This window comes from Juglans microcarpa x Juglans regia, chromosome 8S (assembly GCF_004785595.1).
Source record: "Juglans microcarpa x Juglans regia isolate MS1-56 chromosome 8S, Jm3101_v1.0, whole genome shotgun sequence".
NCBI lineage: Eukaryota > Viridiplantae > Streptophyta > Magnoliopsida > Fagales > Juglandaceae > Juglans > Juglans microcarpa x Juglans regia.
The window spans coordinates 6,273,754-6,286,512 of record NC_054609.1 but is presented as its reverse complement, the minus strand read 5'-3'; the positions used below and the strand labels follow the sequence as shown (position 1 = coordinate 6,286,512).

The window sequence follows — 12,759 nt, the reverse complement described above, 5'->3', positions numbered from 1 at the left end:
TTTTGGTACACTAAATGAGAACTTAGAGACCTCTTCAAATGAAAAGGTGAGTAACCAAAAGGAGCCTTCTTCAAGAGTAAAGTTAAATCATCCTCAGGATAATATCATAGGAAACATAGATGAAGGGATGAGTCTGAGGAGGAAAGAGATAAATCAATTGGCTTACTCAAACTACATCTCACAAATTGAACCAAAAAGAGTCGAAGAAGCCTTAAATGATGAGAATTGGTTGAATGCTATGCATGAAGAAATAAACCAATTTGTGAGGAACAATGTGTGGTACTTGGTGCCAAGACCAGAGAATCACAATGTGGTGGGCACTAAGTGGATCTTTAAGAATAAGTCGGATGAGAATGGTACAATAGTGAGAAATAAAGCAAGATTGGTTGCTCAAGGGTATGCCCAGATGGAGTTGAGTCACAAGCTACTGCAGGCTGTTAATTTTAGCATCAAGGCTATCAAACCGGGCTTCAAGACGGGCAAGGTACTCAGCGACCTGCTAAAGGCTGGGCTCGGTCAAACTAGGTGCCGATGTGGATGGTACCGAGCTATGTGGCTGTGAGCTCGAAGGCCGAGAGCTCGATGGCTAAGAAGAGGGTGGTGGAGGATGCTCAACATCCAGAGGTTGAGGGGCAATGTGAGCACGACTCAGTTGCATGGTCCTACGACCAATAGGAGCTTTAAGAGGGACTCTAGGCTCATGTGGAAGAAGCGCAACTGACTGAGAGAGGGCTAACCTAGTGATAAGGCAGGCGAAAGGCAAACCAGTCCGTGTTTTAAGGGAATTAAAAGCCTCAAGCATAATCTGGCACAGATGACTCCCCAGGTCCATAGAGACATCGTTGATCAGAGCATACAAAATAGTGGCGTCGTCATGACCCACATCACTCTGATGACCAGTAGGATAGAGATTTGTAAGGACTATCCTACTGAGAATGAGAAAATCAGGTGAAAAACGTACCGTTAGAAAGGGTGACTTACCATCCCAACTAAAAAATGGACCAATTAGACATTCAACAATGACTGACGGACTAGGATGAGAAGTCCGTGTATAGGGATACACAAGATTTGCCATACGCGGGGCATTTAGCAAGTCCGTTAACATGCCCGGAGTCACCCGGAAGACAATGTTTCGGAGACTAACATCAAAAGAGCCATCATCAAAGATGACATGAATGTTGTAGTAAAACTCCTTAACCAACTCCACAGAAGGAGTGGGATGACCAGTGGTCAGGGCCAGCCACTGGCGAGACTCAAAAATATGTGGGATAATAGTCTCAGTAAGCTTACCGAGAGTGATTTCCCGCTTGACAATAGGAGAACGGGTAGAAAAGTTCTGAGCGTAAAGTTCTCTTGCACAAGCATCGTGGAAAAGTGCTTGAGCAGGGGCAGGAAGATTTTGGCGTGGACGAACACGTCAAGACATGACTTTGGCTGTGGACATAATCAGTGACCGTTAGACAAGGCTAAAGGAAATGTGAAATGTCCAATGCATGTCTAAAATGCCCAATGCATGATTCAAACCAATGTATACTTTGCCAAAATTAGGTTATAAAAACCCATTTCAAAACCAAGGCATGAATGTTGTCAAAAATCATTTTAAAATGCACAATGCACATGCCCACAAACACAATTTAACAACCCATTTGACATTTTTTAGCACTTCAAGTGCAACTAAGCCAATGTTGGGTTTTAAACCCAATGGAGGTCCCAATCCTCAATGTCAAACACTATCCCAACACTAGGATAGACATGGAATGAATATGGGAACGATGTTATGCTGATGCATGATGAAAATGAGAAACCAAACCTCATTGAGGCATTTCACCGAACACTTGGTGTGCATCCAAGCAAAAACCAAATGAAAAACTCCATGGGAGTTTCAAGAACTTCCTAAATACAAGAGTGAGAGATTCATTCTCTACACCCAAATCATAAATCAACAACCACCCCAAATGAAATCTCCATTTCAAAATCCAAAAACAAAATCCCCAAATGCAACAAACCAATGGAGAAAATAATCAAGCCCTAATGCCAAAATTAGAAAAATAAACCCAAATGGAAGAAACTTACCGTGATTAAAGAAGGTTTCTTGGGAGGAGTTGAGTGAAAAATCCACCGAGAATAAGATGAGAAGAATCGCACCAAGAGGGAAGACACAACGGCGCAGAGAGAAAAGAAACGGATGGGGAAAAAGAAAGTGACGCGGGGGGTTTTTAAAACACTTTTGCTTGAGCGGAGTTTAAGTTCGATCGAGCAGAGGACCAAAATTTTCTCTGCTTGATAATTTCAGTGTGATCCAACTATTAATGGAGTCAATTTTCAAATCATAAATACATGTCAAATGTAGAAGAGCATCATATCCTCAAAAACACGCAGGTAGTAAAAACAAAGTACCACAAGTAATAAAGACAAGTGTGTTAACAGGGTCCTTGCTCAATCAAGAAATTTCAACCGAACGGTGTGAGTGGGGTTGTGCTGTACAAGAAACCATAAGTGTTTGAGAAGCTCTTCCATGATGCAGAAAGTCAAACTTAATGCTGCTAGAACCTGTGTTCTTCTGTTTGATTACCTGTATCAATATCAAGATACTTGTTTCCCCCCCCCCCCCCCTTTTTTTTATTTGCAACAACATCCCCTTTTCTTTTCAATGATATACAATATCATCTCTTTTCCTTTTTCTTTGCACAAGGGAACAATAATTTACAACAACATCCCGTTTTCTTTTCAATGATATACAACATCATCTCTTTTTCTTTTTCTTTGCACAAGGGAACAATAATGAGGTTGTCTAGCCCGTGGTCAATTCTGTGTGTCGGTAGAGCTTCCTAACACTTTTGATTGCCTCTCCAAAACTCACAGTAGTGAAACGTCGATTGACTAAGCAGGGAGTGAAGTGTATGATGCTAGGCACAAATTACAAAAGATACATGTTTCAAACCTTTGTAAACCATAGATATATGATACAATTCTCAAAAGACACATGCACCTAGATTTTTAGAATTAACAGCACCAACAACTAATATCACAACCATGGAGTGCATGTACAGTCAGTAATAACAAAAATGAAATAAGAAAACGAATAACCACAAAACAACAAAAAATAAATGCATGTTATGCAAGTTTCAACCCTCAGGTCAATGCACAAATACCAATAGCCTTCTAAGTAATTCAAACTGAAGCCCATCCAAGGGTTTAGTAAAAAGGTCGGCTAGTTGGTGTTCGGTGGGAATGTACTCAAGAGTCACAACATGTGTTTCTACTAGCTCTCGAATAAGATGATGTCTAATGTCATGTGCTTGGTCCTAGAGTGTTGAACATGATTTTTTGAAATGTTTATGGCACTAGTATTGTCACAATAAATGCTCATCACACCTTGAGTAACGCCATAGTCACATAGCATTTGCTTCATCCACAACAATTGTGTGCAACAGCTGCCTGCAGCAATATATTCAACCTCAGCCATGGACAGGGATATGGAGTTTTGCTTCTTGCTCATCCAGGCAACAAGGTTTGTGCCCACATAGAAACATGTAATGCCCCGCACCCGCAAGGGTCGGAGAATTACTACCTGTCACTTACAAACCTGTCTCCCAGTCGCTTACAAACTTGTCTCTCCAAGTACTTAAAACTCCAAGGACTTCATGATTAGCACACAAACTCATATTTTCCAAATAACCATAATACAAACTTCATAAGTCATCAATACAAAAACATAAACCAAAGGGGGTCCACAATCCCCCAATAACCTCAACAAAATTAAACAATACATCTTTAGGTCTCAATAGGTCCAAACAACATAAAGTACTTCAAATACTCAAGTTAAATCCATCTACTAACAATGGTACTCTTAGGTACCCAACCTTCCATCCATATCTAGCCAGCTTCAATTCTATTCCTGACCCACAGCTGGTTAATCAATATCATCTGAAAATATATGAAGATAAGGGGCTGAATTATCCACAATTCAGTAAGCAGAGAACATATACTAGCATGCAAGAATAAGCCTTTTCAAAAGGTTCAGTATGCAGAAACAAAATATTCTATTTTTATATGCAGATCTCAGAAACATGTTATCAGAAAATCAGAGCGACTTTTCAGAATTTTTAGACTAAAAAATTAACTGTTCAAATTTAAAGACACTTTCCATATTCAAAGACCATTTTCATATTCAACATCCAACTGTTCATTTTCAAATATCCGTTTCATAATCAAAGACCTTTTTGGCATTCAAAGACTATTTTCATATTCGGAAACCAACTGTACATATTAAATATCATTTTCATATTCAAAATCGCTTTGGCATAACATAACTGAACCTCTTCATCTTATCGTATCATGTCATTTCGTATCATATCATATACCATGTTTAACCCTCGTGGTAGGGTTGTGCTATCCCTGGTGGCCAAACCAGGCAGTATCATATGGTGAACTTCCCCTTTTTCAATCTCGGAGCCCCGAGTGTGCACACAAGAAAGAACACGTAAAAAGACCACTTTGTTTTCAAAGTGGGTGCACTCATATCATATCATATCATGGCGGTACCAACCATATCACGTGAACCAGTATCATCATATCATAACCCTATTCAGAATCAAATCCAGAATAGATAAGTATGCCAAAGGTTTATCATATCTATATCATATCAAAACACGTGCGAAACATATTCATATCATTTCCTTTTGATAAAAAATATATCCAAATCATTTCAAATCACATGTAATAAAAAAATATCTCAATGATATCATATTCGCTCTTTTGCGTATTTCAGAAACATGTCAAATATTGCTCATATCTACACAATGCATGTCAGAAAAATATTTTCTCTTTTCTGTACAGATTTCATGAGTGATGCAAATAAACAACCGAGGTTGGTTTTTTTTTTTTTTCAAGTTTTCATTTCATCACAAAATATGCAAAATTTTCAGAAGGTCAACCTCAGTCTCAATAATTCGTATAAAACCTAGCATAGGAACCCCGCTTACCTGGACATCTTAGCTTTTCGAAAATTTTCTCAACAATGTCGAATAAAATTAGTCGTCACCTATAAGATAATCACATAAATTTTCATAAATTCTCAATTTATCTCGCAGTTCGATATTCAAGCCTAAACATCTAAAATGACATATTTTAACTTCCTCAAAACCCAAAATTCTCATTCTTCTTAAAATACCAACATCATTGTCTAAATTCATCAATATCCAACTTAGTAACTCCAACTAAAACATTAAATTCTAACATATTTTCGATTGAGATCTTACAATAATTTATAATACTAAATAACATAACTATATCAAAATCATTATAAGTACATGATTGTACCTTTGTTTAAATAATAATAAAAAAATTCCCTTTAAAAGGATTTAAAAATAAGATTTGCACTTTACCGATCACTTTAAAAATTCATCAGTATTTTCATAAAAATATTCCGTTAAAAAAATCAATCTCTTATAAAACTAGTTTAACAAAATCATTTCTGTAAACATGGAAAATTTTAGAGTTTATAAATATTTCATTAGGGTTTAAAACACAATAATGCAACTTGTAACTCAAAGGTAATAATGTAATTTTATTTATTCTTAGACCAATTATGCAATAGCTTTTGTATTTCTTCATTATTTGAAAACGTGAACCAAGTGCATAACAGTAATAACTCCTATTCTGTTAGTTTACAGACTTACCTATATATATATATATATATATTTATATGTATATTTAAGTCAACAGTATGCAACATAAGGGAAAGAAGTGCAGTGGCAGCACTTACGGAAATAGGGGGAAGCACAACGGCGTAGAGCTGGTGGTTGGCTATGGCGGATGGGGGCTCTTGGTCACTGGCTGAGAGAAAAGAGAGAGAGCGACGAGCAAAAAGGCACACGGTGAGAGGATGAGGGAGAAACCGAGAGACAAGAGAAACCAACAGAAATGGCGTGCTCTTACCGGGGAACTCGAGGCAGTGTGCGACAGGCTGGGGTGATGGGATGTCCTCCCCGGTAGTTTTTGTGGGGACAAAACGCGGTGGAGCTCTCGATGGAGGGCGGTTGCAGCGGCTTGAAGGTGGCTGAAATGCTTTTTTTTGGGTAACAAAAACAGAGGAAGACGAGACTTGAAAACAGAGGCTTCAAGGGCGCTGGTGGCAGCTTCAAGCGGCGGGGCACGGGTGGGGTGATGAACTCAGAGTGGCTGAGATGTGAATGAGAAGGCAGCGGCAATGAATTTAGGATTGAGAAAAGCATAGCATATAAATAGGCTATAAATGCAAAACAGATAAAAACCTCAAGAGGATGAACGGATGGACGTGCATGAAAGAGGAAATATGGCGTGAACCTGAGCGACGTGAAATTTGGAAGCATTTTCCACGGGCCTGGGCCTGGTAGCGGGCTGGGTCTCACATCCTCCCCCTTACAAAAATTCCGTCCTCGGATTTTGTTATAAAATGCCAAAATTCTCATCGAAGAGTTGTGGGTACTTATCTTTCATTTCTTCCTCCAACTCCCAAGAAGCTTCACTAAAAGCATGATTTTTCTACAACACTTTAACAAAAGGGATAGTTCGAGTCCGTAGCACTTGCTCTTTCCTTTCCAAAATCCGAACTGGTTCTTCCGCATAAGTCATATCCTCCTGAATCTGAAGTGGTTCATAGTCAATAACATGCGTCGGGTCGGGAACATATTTCCTCAACATGGATATATGAAATACATTATGCACTCGCAAGTGCCGGAGGAAGTGCTACTCTATAAGCCACTGGTCCAATCCGGTCAAGAATCTCAAATGGCCCAATATATCTTGGGCTCAACTTGCCCTTCTTTCCAAATCTCATAATTCCTTTCGTTGGTGCTATTCTCAAAAATACTTTATCTCCAACCTCAAACTCCAATTGGCGGCGACGTTTGTCTGCATAACTCTTTTGTCAGCTTTGAGCTGCTTTCATTCTTGCCCGAACGATATCTATCTTCTCTGTAGTCTGCTGAATAATCTCTGGTTCCAAAAGTTTCCTTTCACCTACTTCATCCCAATACAATAGAGATCTACACCTTCTGCCATACAAAACCTCGTAGGGTGCCATTCCAATGCTAGCCTGGAAACTATTATTATAGGCAAACTTGACCAGCGGTAAATGTTGCATCCAAGTTCCCTTAAAATCCATCACACATGCCCTCAACATGTCTTCCAAAATTTGAATAGTTCTTTCTGACTGTCCATCTGTCTGAGGGTGAAATGCAGTACTGAAACTTAACTTAGTACTCATTGCCTCCGGTAAGTTTTGCCAGAACTTGGAGGTGAAACGAGGGTCTCTATCCGACACAATGGATACCGGTACCCCATGCAACCTCACTATCTCCTGCACATACAACTCAGCTAGTTTGTCCAATTTATAAGAGATTTAATGGGTATAAAATGAGCAGCTTTTGTTAAGCGATCCATGATCACCCATATAGCATCTTGTCCGCTCAATGCTCTCGGTAGGCCTGTCACAAAGTCCATGGTGATATGCTCCCACTTCCACTCTGGGATCTGGAGTGGTTGTAATAATCCTGCTGGTCTGTGATGCTCCGCCTTCACCTGTTGGCAAGTTAGGCACTGTTCCACAAATTTAGCAATTTCTCTTTTCATACCATTCCACCAAAAGACTCTCTCAAGTCCCGATACATCTTGGTACTCCCTGGGTGAACTGTGTATAAGGAATGGTGTGCTTCTTCAAGAATTACCCTTTTCAGTTCTTCATTAGCTGGCACGCATAATCTACCTCTAAATCTTAAAACTCCATCCTTGGAAACGCTAAAGTCAGATCTGTCCTCGTTCCCGACTTCTTCCACTAGCTTCACCAACCCTAAATCCACCTTCTGAGCAGCTTTGATTCTTTCTATTAAGGTTGGTTGAACTATCAAACTGGCCAAAAAAGTACTTGTATCACTAGTGATAACCTCAATACCGACTCTTTCTAAGTCCATTAACAACCTATGTTGAGTGGTAAGGGCTGCAACTGCTGGTCTCACAAACTTCCTACTTAAGGCGTAGGCTACAACATTAGCTTTGCCTGGGTGATAATTGATGGTGCAGTCATAATCCTTGATCAACTCGAGCCATCTCCTCTGCCTCATATTTAATTCCTTTTGGGTGAAGAAATATTTCAAACTCTTGTGATCTGTATAAATCTCGCACTTTTCCCCATACAGATAGTGTCTCCAAATCTTAAGTGCAAAAATGACTACCGCAAGCTCTAGATCATGCGTGGGATAATTCTGCTCGTACGCTTTCAGTTGGCGTGAGGCATATGCTATTACCTTACCATGTTGCATCAGTACGCACCCCAAACCAAGCCTTGATGCATTGCTATAAACTACAAATCCCCCTCTAGCTGTGGGGACTGTTAACACCGGAGCCGTTACTCATCTCCGTTTTAACTCCTGGAAGCTTCCTTCACACTTTGTTGTCCATTCAAACTTATTATCTTTCCTGGTGAGTGTTGTGAGAGGAACTGCTATCTTGGTGAAACCGTCAATGAATCGACAGTAATAACCCGCCAATCGCAAGAAACTTCTAACCTCATGCACATTCTTCGGAGTCGGCCAATTAACCACTACCTCCACTTTTCCCGGGTCCACTGAAATGCCATCTTTCGAAACTACATGCCCCAGAAATGCGATTGAATCAAGCCAAAATTCACACTTCTTCAATTTAGCAAACAACTTTTTATCTCTGGGTGTCCCAAGTACCAGCCTCAAATGTTCCTCATGCTCATACTTGCCTTTGGAGTATACCAATATATCATCAATAAAAACAACTACAAACTTATCCAAAAATTCATGGAACACCTTGTTCATCAAATTCATGAATATTGTTGGGGCATTAGTTAGGCCAAAAGATGACCAAAAACTCATAATGGCCATAACGAGTCCTGAAAGCCGTCTTAGCTACGTCCTCTGCTCTAATCTTCAATTGATGGTAACCAGATCGAAAATCAATCTTTGAAAATACCTGAGCACCCTGGAGCTGATCAAACAAATCCTCTATACGGGGTAGCGGGTACTTATTCTTTATGGTCACGCGATTAAGTTCCCTGTAGTCAATACACATCCTCATCGATCCATCCTTCTTCTTCACAAAGAGGACTGGAGCTCCCTAATGTGATACACTGGGCCTGATAAAACCCTTATCCAACAGGTCTTGTAATTGTTCCTTGAGTTCCACTAACTCCGACGGTGCCATCCGATAAGGTGCTTTTGAAAGGGGTGCCGTGCCTGGAACTAGTTCGATAGTAAACTCTACTTCCCACTCGGGCGGGAGTCTAGGTATATCTTCTGGGAAAACCTCTGGATATTCTCTCACCACAGGTATCTACTCTAACTTCAACTCCTCTTTTAGTGCTTCTACCACGCAGGTTAAGAATCCCTGACAACCATCTCGTAACAATTTCCCAACTTGAACGGCAGATATGATGGGTGGATGCATCCTCACTTTTGAACCTGTGAATCGAAATTCACTTTCTTTTGGGGGCCTAAATATCACTTCCTTTTTAAAACAGTCTATGCTGGCGTGGTAGCAAGCAAACCAATCCATACCCAAAATTACATCAAACCCAATCATGTTAAACACTATCAAATCTGTTGGCATCAATCTTCCCTCAATTGATAAAGGACACCCTGGTAGAAACTCGTCACAGACTACCGAATTTCCTGTTGGGGTCGCAACCACTAACTTGGACTTTAACATTTCGGTTTCTAAGGTGCAAAATCGAGCATAAGTCATGGAAACAAACGAATGTGTCGCTCTCGAATCAAATAACACAATGGCATTATTAGAAAACAAAGAAAGAGTACCTGTGATCACAATCAACATCATTTATGAACTAAAATTTCCAAATCTTAACCTCAATCCACAAATTAATATCTTAAAACATAACAAAGAAGTCATACCCGTGATCACATCATTCCTATCCTCAGCCTCTCCAGGTGTTAGAGCAAAAACCCTTGCAGGCGCAGTAGTGCACTGGATGTTGCCTCGCGCTGTCCCTTCTGTCCTAGGTGGTGGTGGTGGCCTGTTGCTATCCAATCGCAAAGGGCAGTCCCTGAGATAATGGCCCGATTTGCCACAACGATAGCATAGTCCCGCTTCCTTCCTGCGTACTCCAGTATGTACTCGGTTGCAAGTTCTACATTGATATGCTTGTTGGGTGCCCTGAACCATCCTTTTTCCCGAGCTACTACCTTCATTTCTCTTTTTCCACGATCCTTGGTCCATACCAGAATGAGGCCCCGATGAAATAGTCCTCTTCCTCTGATCGTGCAATGCAACGCTCCTTTGAAGGCTTCGCTAAAAAACTGTGGCCTTATCTACCAATTCTGAGAAATTTCGAATCTGGAAGCCCACTACTCGTTCATAAAGTTTTTCATTTAGCCCTTGTTCGAATTTACACGCTTTCTTTTCTTCGCGCTGTCCCTTCTGTCCTACGGGATAATTCAATGAATCTAGCTGCATATTGGTGCACCGTCATGGATCCCTGCACCAGAATGGTAAATTCCATTGCCTTATCCTCTCGAGCCGAGCTTGGGAAAAATCGCTCAAGAAAAATCTGTTTAAAATGTGGCCAACTGACTATTTCTGTTCCCCCTGCTTCCCGGATAGTTCTTTCTAAGATCCACCTTCTTTTTGCCTCACCGGTCAGTTTGAATGTTGCATATGCCACCTTTTGTTCATCTGTGCAGGTTAACACCCGCAATATCTCTTCAATATCTTGCACCCAATCTTCAGCTAGGGTTGGTTCGCCTTTGCCATCAAATGAAGGGGGTGCATCCGATTGAACTGTTCTATGCTACCACCTCCTTCATTAAAGTTGCGTTGGCGACCCACGGGATTTTGCGCGAGATCGTCTATTAACTGATGAGCTGCTGCTCGTAGTACTTCAGAAGCACTCAGGTTTGCTCTCCTTTTGTTCTCGTTCACGTTCAAATCCGACATACTTTGTTCTCGACGACGAGGTGGCATCCTGTAATAAAGAGAAAAGAAGTACGCGCAACAGTGTTAATGATTAATCTCCAAAATCTAAAACTTTAACGCCATCAAATCTATTTAATAAAAAATCTCCAAAATCAAACCAAACCATAAACAACATGAATTCAACTCATAGAGATACAAAATCCTACACATCAAAATCATTCCTAAAGTTTGTAAATTTTAAGACCTTGAATACTTATGATATTCTTCCATATAGTCCGCTCCACTATCACATCCAATCTGAAAATGATTCCTTAAAGCCTATCTATACTCCAAAATCAAACACTCTATAGTTTGCAGAACCTCAAACATGGCTCTGATACCAACTGTAACGCCCCGCACCTGGAAGCGTCGGAGAATTACTATCTGTCACTTACAAACCTGTCTCCCTGTCACTTACAAACCTGTCTCTCCAAGTACTTAAATCTCCAAGGACTTCATGATTAGCACACAAACTCATATTTTCCAAATAACCATAATACAAACTCCATAAGTCATCAATACAAAAACATAAACCAAAGGGGGTCCACAATCCCCCAATAACCTCAACAAAATTAAACAATACATCTTTAGGTCTCAATAGGTCCAAACAACATAAAGTACTTCAAATACTCAAGTTAAATCCATCTACTAACAATGGTACTCTTAGGTACCCAACATTCCATCCATATCAAGCCAGCTTCAATTCTATTCCTGACCCACAGCTGGGTAATCAATGTCATCTGAAAATATATGAAGATAAGGGGGTGAGTTATCCACAACTCAGTAAGCAGAGAACATATACTAGCGTGCAAGCATGAGCCTTTTCAGAAGGTTCAGTATGCAGAAACAAAACATTATATTTTTATATGCAGATCTCATAAACATGTTACATGAAAATCAGAGCGACTTTTCAGACTTTTTAGACTCCAAAATTAACTGTTCATATTTAAAGACACTTTCCATATTCAAAGACCATTTTCATATTCAAAGACCATTTTTATATTCAACATCCAACTGTTCATATTCAAAGATCCGTTTCATAATCAAAGACCGTTTTGGCATTCAAAGACTATTTTCATATTCAAAAACCAACTGTACATATTAAATATCATTTTCATATTCAAAATCGCTTTGGCATAACATAACTGAACCTCTTCATCTTATCGTATCATGTCATATCGTATCATATCATATACCATGTTTAACCCCCGTGGTAGGATTGTGCTATCGCCGGTGGCCAAACCAGGCAGTATCATATGTTGAACTTCCCCTTTTTCAATCTCGGAGCCCCGAGTGTGCACACAGGAAAGAACACCTAAAAAGACCACTTTATTTCCAAAGTGGGTGCACTCATATCATATCATATCATATCATGGTGGTACCAACCATATCACGTGAACTAGTATCATCATATCAGAACTATATTCAGAATCAGATCCAGAACAGATAAGTATGCCAAAGGTTTGTCATATCCATATCATATCAAAACACGTGCGAAACATATTCATATCATTTCCATTTGATCAAAAACATATCCAAATCATTTCATATCACATGTAATAAAAAAACATCTCAATGATATCATATTCGCTCTTTTGCGTATTTCAGAAACATGTCAAATATTGCTCATGTCTACACAATGCATGTCAGAAAAATATTTTCTCTTTTCCGTACAGATTTCATGAGTGATGCAAATAAACGACCGAGGTTGGTTTTTTTTTTTTTTTTTTAGTTTTCATTTCATCACAAAATATGCAAAGTTTTCAGAAGGTCAACCTCAGT

At 39.7% G+C, this 12,759-nt stretch overlaps 1 protein-coding gene and 1 long non-coding RNA gene across 2 annotated transcripts in view; one reads left to right on the top strand and one right to left on the bottom strand.

The window, feature by feature from the left end:
- Window positions 1–12,759, top strand: part of LOC121244169 — a 33,385-nt gene that overhangs the window by 12,965 nt on the left and 7,661 nt on the right. The gene's annotated exons all lie outside the window — the stretch shown is intronic.
- On the bottom strand, window positions 3,741–5,035 carry LOC121244355. The gene is made up of 2 exons (XR_005936406.1): window positions 4,986–5,035; window positions 3,741–3,927 (listed from the first exon to the last, which is right to left on the bottom strand). It is a non-coding gene; the product is annotated as an uncharacterized LOC121244355 (long non-coding RNA).